The 7959-nt window shown below is 30.8% G+C and overlaps 1 long non-coding RNA gene across 1 annotated transcript; it reads left to right on the forward strand.

Moving 5' to 3' along the window:
- Positions 1-4989: 4989 nt before the first annotated feature.
- LOC146921264 (uncharacterized) lies at positions 4990-7747 on the forward strand. Its single transcript, XR_015012063.1, has 2 exons — positions 4990-5108; positions 5230-7747. It is a non-coding gene; the product is annotated as an uncharacterized LOC146921264 (long non-coding RNA).
- The last annotated feature ends 212 nt before the right edge of the window (positions 7748-7959 follow it).

Genomic DNA, 7959 nt, shown 5'->3' on the forward strand with positions numbered 1-7959 from the left:
TTTTGTGAGTTTTTCTACCATTGTATTTTCTTGGCACCCTAATTTAACATAATCCAATTTCAAAATCAAAATAGATTATGCTAATAAATTACATTTATTGGATCTATGATTTATGAATGTAATATGTTAGATTAGATTTTGATTTGTGAATTTGGGTTGATTGATTGTAGATTGGAAATGATAGACATTTTTAATTTATTGAAGAAAAGTTAATTCTTTTTTCTGCATTCATTTTAATGGGTGTGCATGATATATGAACGAGTCCACCAAGGTGATAGGAAATACCTTGATGCATTTTGCATGTTTCTTGAATAATATATTGTTGATGAAATTTTTATTGATATGTGCTCAAGAAGTTTAGTCACCGATATAAATCTACAATCGGTGTTGGTTCTGTCAACTGCAGAACGATGACAAACTCATTACTCTAGAAGTGGGCTTTAATTTCTAGGTCATTAGTATTTCAATTTTTTTATTAAGTTTAGGTATTTTATAATGTAGATGGTGTATATTTCAATGCTTTATGTGTATATAGATATCAGATACTGAATGGCGAAAGAGATTTCAAATTGATGAAGAAATTACATTTTATAAAGAGGCGAATTGTTGTGTTCTAGTCGATATTAATGTCATGAAATTATTTGATATGTTTGATAACTGGCACATGAAGTTTGTCACAAAGGTTGGCGAGAAACTCCTTGTGAGTTATCAAGCATATCAAATGATTCCATGACATTAACACCATAGACTAGAACACAACAATCCGCCTCTTTATAAATTGCATCAACATCATCACTTTGAAATCTCTCTCGCCCTTCACTATCCCATATCTACAATCCAAACATATAAAGAATTAAAATATACACAATTTACATTATAAAATACCTAAACTTAATAAAAAAAAAAGGGAATATTGAAATATTAATGACCTAGAAAGCCCACTTATAGAGTAACGAGTCTGTTATTGATCTGTAGTTCTCTAGGGACAGAACCAGCACCGATTGTAGCTTCTTAATGGTGACTAAACTTCTTGTGCACATATCTATAAAAACTCCATCAACAATATATTCTTTCAGCAACTTGAAAAATGCATCAAGTTCTTTCTTTTCATTCGGTGGACTTGTTCATATATAAACACACCCATATCTAATAATTGTTTTTAAAATATGTGATAAAAATTCAATTTCACAATATGATTACATTTACTGTAATTACTGTGTTTTCATATTGTAAATGTGGTCCTACATTATACTCCATCCGTCATTATATGTAAACACCTATTTGACTAAAAATTTGTACTTAAATGCAAACCCCTTTTCAAATTCTTAGATGCATTTATTATTTTTTTCTTAAACATACCCCTAATTAATACTACTAACTTATCTTGAAATATGAAAAGTCAAATTTAATACACATAGATACAAAGGACGCTTTGGTAATATTAACACATAAAGTAGACACATTTGAAGGTGAGAAAAAACACAAGAAGGGGGGGGGGTTGAATTGTGTTTGCTTTTTCTTCGTTTTCTCCTAAGCTGAAAACACTGATTAGAAGCAGATAGAGTTTCACTTCTGAAGTGATGTTCAGAATCTAATTGCAGCAGATAAAACAGAGAGAGAGAGAGAGAGAGAGAGAGAGAGAGAGAGAGAGAGAGAGAGAGCGAGAGAGCGAGAGAGAGAGAGAGAGAGAAGAAGAATGACACAAAGCAATTATACAGGTGTCTTCCACAAACCAGAAGTAGTCTTGTCCCCCTTGCACTTCCAAGGAGAGTTCACTAAAATGTAATATCTGATTACAACTGCTCACTGCTAAAACTAGCAAGAGACTTCCGACTACTCAAGCACAACTGCAAGAGATTTCCTATGCTCCTGAACACAATCAAGAGACTTCATATGCTCAAGCACAACTGCAAGAGACTTCTATTCAAACAGAATTACAAAGTTTGAGGTTGAACACTTGATATACAATCAGTAATGTTCACAATACAAATCAGATACAGACTCTTAAGACTCTAGAATTTCTAAGATATGAACTTTGATAAGAAATTATAAGTGAACTTTTGTTGCAGAACAATTTCAGCTGAGTTTTGGCGCTTGTAAATTGTTGTTTAGTCTTCCATTCTCTAAGTCTTCACTTCTTTATATAGAGGTGTGAAAGGCACGTTGTGAAATTGCCAGCACATCAAAAAAGAGTTGTTTGAAGCTTTGATCAATCACCAATGATCTTTCGCCTGATTTGGTTATTGTCCTATGAAGGATCAATTTCAAATCCATTCCAAGTATGAAGGAACATTGTTGCAGGCATAGCTGTTATTCTTGTCCTGTAGCAGAGACAAAACAGAGTAGTGGAGATAGTGGTTGTACACTTCGTACAATTGTCCTTTTTCAACGCTCTTCAAAGAACAAGCATCCAATGCTTTCAAATCCTTTCAAAATAGTTGTTGCTTCACTTTCCTGGTCTTCTGCAATGCTACACGTGATTAAATCCTTTGAACAGCCTTTGAAGCTTTAAGTCTCTCATCTTCTGATGAACTTCAGCTTCTGGTGATATTGCTTCTGATGAGGTGCTTCTGATGAGGTTGCTTCTGATGACGTCATCACTTCAGAAGCACTTTGACTTCAGGAGCACTTTTCTTCAGATGCTTCAAGCTTCATTTTTGTTGATTCCATTGCTTTCATTTGTTCTTCCAGGACCTAATAACGATACCAAATTTTTGTCTATGGTCTTGTACACTTGAACAAATATTAGCATATCCAATTGACAATTTTTTTAATACCTTGTTATCATCAAAACTCTAAAGGGTAATGTTAAACACATCAAAGCAAAGGGGGTTTACATATAAGGACGGAGGGAGTATATCTATCTATCACAAATTCATATGACATATTTTAAGACATTTGTACTTTTAATTGAGTTGATTATGATGATATGTAAGGGAGATCAGATGCATTAATATCAACTTCATTCTTTTCAAAAAGTGACATTAATCTTTATCTGCAATTGATTATCTCTTTTTGGTGGCACCTTTACTCCTTTTAAACTTTTTTTCTTCTTAATTAGGTAACTAGTGAGAAGATAAAAGTCAATTCACATATAACCATTCCTAGTCCTTACATGATCAAATCAAAGTCGTGAAAGTAGTTTTTTATGTTATAAATCTTCTTTGTTATGATTTTCTCCATTGTTTGTTTCGGTAATAAATGTGAGAAAGTAAGTCTCCACAAAAAACATTGATACATATTTTGTCAAAAAAAAAAAATTATAGGCATTAGAGAATTTTTCATTTTCTTTAGCATTTTTATAATTGAATTCAAGTTCACACATATCATTGTAAATTCATAACGAAATTTACTTATATTATATAAAAATAAAAGCTCGACTCTTTTCCAAATGCGATGTTGCCTACAGAATAATGTTAAATGAAATGAAATACAATAATTTAATAAGGGATTTTGCATTACGATTGACAAATATAATTTTTAAGTATAAATGCAATATTCTTTTTACCAAAGAAAGGCTCGTTTTAGAACTCGCCTCGGCCCTCCATATATATGTCGTCCCTAAAAGAAGTCATCTCAAACAAATAGTGGCAAGTCATCCCACTAAGAGGTGCTAGTGATAAAGTGACCATGATTTTAAATTTTGAATCTTAAAAATGCTTTGTTATTAATTTTATAAGTTTGTTTTTATTTACTATTCCCTCCGTTTTAAAATACATGTCCATTTTGGAGAAATTGCAGTAATCAAAAAACCAAATAAATTTTGTTATTTTTGATGAAATTATGTGTGTGTTTTCTATAATACCCTTAACCATTTATTATTTCATTCTATTTTTTCTCTCTCTACAATAAATATTTAAGGATATTATTGACAAGACAAAAATTAATAGTTGCATTGAAACTTGAAAGTGGCAAGTATTGTGAAACAAACTTATTCTTCAAAATGGACAAGTATTATGAAACGGAGGGAATATCTCATTTAGACATTTTTCAATTAGACAATTTTTTTATTTGAAATTCAAATTTTGATCTTGACCAACAAATAGAAATCAAATTTTGACCCATTTTCTAAGACTTTTAATGTGCCCCAATAAAAAAATAATCAAACTTTGACCGATTTTCAAAGACATTAAATGCATTTTAATGTAGTCTATATTACTATCTTATTAGCCATTTTCCAAAATATTATTTATGGGTAGTGTTAACTTGTGCCCGTAGGGCACATGTTAAGAAACCTAAAAGAAGAAAGATTCTCTAAAATTTTGTGCATTTAAATGATTAAAAAGTTAAATATTGAATGCAATGCACAAATTCCAATAAGTTTTTTCTATATTTGAATCATCAATTTATACCTTGAGGGCACAAGTTAACATTTTCCATTATTTATACCTTTTTTTTTTTTGGTGTAATATTATTTATACCTTTAAATATGGTGTATTTGTACCTTTTAGTGTGTGTATTTTAATTTTTTTTTTTTTTAATAATGAGTTGCACATGTGGAATCTTATGAATATAATAACTAAATATATTTCCAAATTTGAAATTTTGCAAAATAGATTTCATATTTTAATTTATTTAATTTTAATCTTGATAATATATTCCCTCCGTCCCAAATTGTAAGCAAAAAAATCTCATTTTCTTTGTCCCAAAATATAAGCAAAAAAGACCAACTATTGTGTTATTTTAAAAAAATCATCTTTTCCAAAGTAAAATTAAATGAAAATCACGTTCAATTTGCCCTCCTTTCTATTCTCTCCACAATTATTAATCAATAAGAATTGTTTTTACATCTTTCCATGAAACTTGTTCCAAGAAAAACACAAAAAATTATATCTCAAACTATTATGTTTTTGTTTTCTTAATAAGTGTGAATTTGTGTTTTTTTGCTTATAAATTGGGACGGAGGAAGTATGTAATAAATTTTATGATATTTTCCATCCTCTTTTTTTTTTCACATTATATAAAGGATGCTTGGGTAACATTTTTACACAACAAAACTAAGCAACCTATCCATTTTTTCTGCTTGACTTCTTGTCAAGGAACCACTCCCTCTTTCTTTCTTCTTGTTCCCATGAAAAAGTGTCTTCGGTGAAATAGCCCCATCAAAAGTAAGAGTGACTTCAGAGAGAGTGAATCTCCACAAACTATGATTTATTTTATATAATTTTCTCTTGTTCATGTTTTTAAATACCCAATTCTAATTTCTGATTATGTGTTCTTGTTATGCAGATCTCAATCCCTCACAACCGCGACCCCTTGAACATTATCATCGCCACTAACGATGACTCTTCATTGTTCTGAACCTATTCCTTGATTAGGTTCGTCATAGATTCATTGAAGAGTAATAATCGTCCTCGCCAATAGTTGACGTTTCGACTGTAAGTATTCTAAACTTCATATTTCTGTAATTATTCATTTCTTTTCTTTAACCTTTCAATATGTGAGGGAATTGTAGTTATTTAAGTAGTTTTGGCCGGTGCTTATCACTTTTTATGAATGCATTTTTATAATTCATGTGGAGTTGATTGATTAAATTTGAGATGTTATGCTTGAGCTTTACCTTTACTAGTCATGTACGAGGGGTCTCTGTGCTGATATTAATTTTGGCAAAACTAAATTCATGTCTTGGAGATGGAGGAAGAGGGGAAATAAAAGCATACAGAAGGTAGAACATTGGTATATAAATATGATTTATTTTTCAAAACAAATTTTGTTTTTGTATTCATTTTAATGGGATTGCATGATATATGAACGAGTCCACCTAGGTGAAAGGAAAGACCTTGATGCATTTTGCAAGTTGCTAGAAGAATATATTGTTGATGGAGTTTGAATACATATGTGAAACAAAGTATAATCACTGATATAAAGCTACAATTGGTGTTTGGTTTGTCCCTAGAGAACTGCAGATCGATGACACACTTGTTATTCTACAAGTTGATTTTCCTGGTCATTCGTATTTTAGTATTCATTTTGTATAAAGTTTAGGTAATTTATTTTGTAGATTGTGTATATTTAAATGCTTTATGTCTCTAGATTGTAGATATGGGACAGTGAAAGACGAGAGAGATTTCAAATTGACGATGTTGTTGCATTTTATAAATAAGCATATTGTTGTGTTATGGTCTATAACATTCATGTCATGGTATCATTTGAAATGCTTGATAACTGACACAAGAAGTTTCTCACAAAGGTTTGCGAGAAACTCCTTGTGCCAGTTATCAAGCATATCAAATGATTCTATGGCATTAATATCATAGACCAGAACACAATAATCCGCCCCTTAATAAAACGTAGCGACATCATAACTTTGAAATCTCTTTCGCCCTTCAGTGTCCCATATCTACAATCCAGACACATAAAACATTGAAATATACACAATCTACGTGATAAAATTCTTACACTTAATAATAAAAAAGAATATGGAAATACTAATAATGACCCATAATGTAAACTTGTAGAGTAACGAGTCTGTCATCGATCTGCAGTTCTTTAGGGACGAAACCAAGACACCGTAGATTTATATCGGTAAATAAACTTCTTGTGCATGTATCTATAAAAACTCCATTCCACAACTTGCAAAATGCATCAAGTCCTTTCCTTTCACCTGCGTAGACTCGTTCATATATCAAGCACACCCATATCTAATAATTTTTTTAAAATGTGGTATAACATTCAATTTTAACAATAGGATTACATTTATCTAGAGTACATTTTTATCTCTGCCTCCCTTATTTCAGTTGCCCTATTTACTCTGTGTTTTCATATTGTGAATGTGGTCCTTTATTATATATATCTCTCTATCACTAATTCATATAGTGTTTAGCCATGCATCTATTTCACATGTATAGCGAATGAAAAATACCAATTACATCACTAATCATAAATAAAACAATAGGCCTCAAAACATAACTCCAAAATCTACATGAGTTGAAGTTGTTCCCGACTTCACGCACCTTGAGTTAATCTCCATGTAAATTGTCATAAATACAAAAGTGTGTATATTAAGATATGATTTAGCTCAAAAATTGTAGAACCTGGATCTTATGCACAATAAATAAAAAGAATAATACAATAGCTAAACTAAATTTGGAAAAAAGTTCAAATCATATTGGAATGATTTAAATAATAACCATCAAGCTGAAATCTTACTCATGAAAATTGATCTCTTAATTATATTGATACATGAATGATGAATATGATAGGCTTATGCAGGCATCAACTTGTAAGCTCCATAGTAATCAATTCAAATAATTTCAAGTAAGCATACTGCATGAAATCCATCATGTTTTCAACCTCCATCAACACCAGGGTGGGAATTGATTCATCAAAAGGAATGCTAAAATTATATCAAAAAAGTCATTCCACCATTTATAATACTCTCAACATTTAAACTATGAAATTGATGCATCATTTTACCATTGACAGCCTCACCACACCATTCAGATAATTTCTGCAGCATCCAATTTGTATAATTATAAACAATTATAACAGGTCAATTTGATTATATCTCTTGGTTATTCATTGGGGTTCATTGCGTATGAAAGAAAAAAAAAAGGTTCATTGTTTTTTATAAGTTGTCAGTTTTTGGTTATGTTCAAGTTAAATAGCTTTGTTCAAACTACTATAATAGAACTGTTGGTGGATTATGGACTTTGCAAAAATATGGCGTTAAGAAGATTATTGTTTGACAAGATTGGAGACTTCGAAAGATTGTTTTCAGATAAGATCAAGTAACCGACATCACTAAGGCATGCTTTTGAAATTCAAATTGAAAGAACTTTTGTAGGCCGTTAGTGGCAGTTATAGTTTCAAATATCTATGTGTAGGTAGTTTTTATTAGTATAAATAACAGTTTCTCATAGGAAAAAATGGTCACAATACAGTTTTTATTAGTATAAATAACAGTTTCTCATAGGAAAAAATGGTCACAATACATGGTGAGGTCTAGATTACCCTCTC

This window comes from Medicago sativa, chromosome 5 (assembly GCF_051527215.1).
Source record: "Medicago sativa cultivar Bolivia chromosome 5, Bolivia_mono, whole genome shotgun sequence".
NCBI classification, from domain to species: domain Eukaryota; kingdom Viridiplantae; phylum Streptophyta; class Magnoliopsida; order Fabales; family Fabaceae; genus Medicago; species Medicago sativa.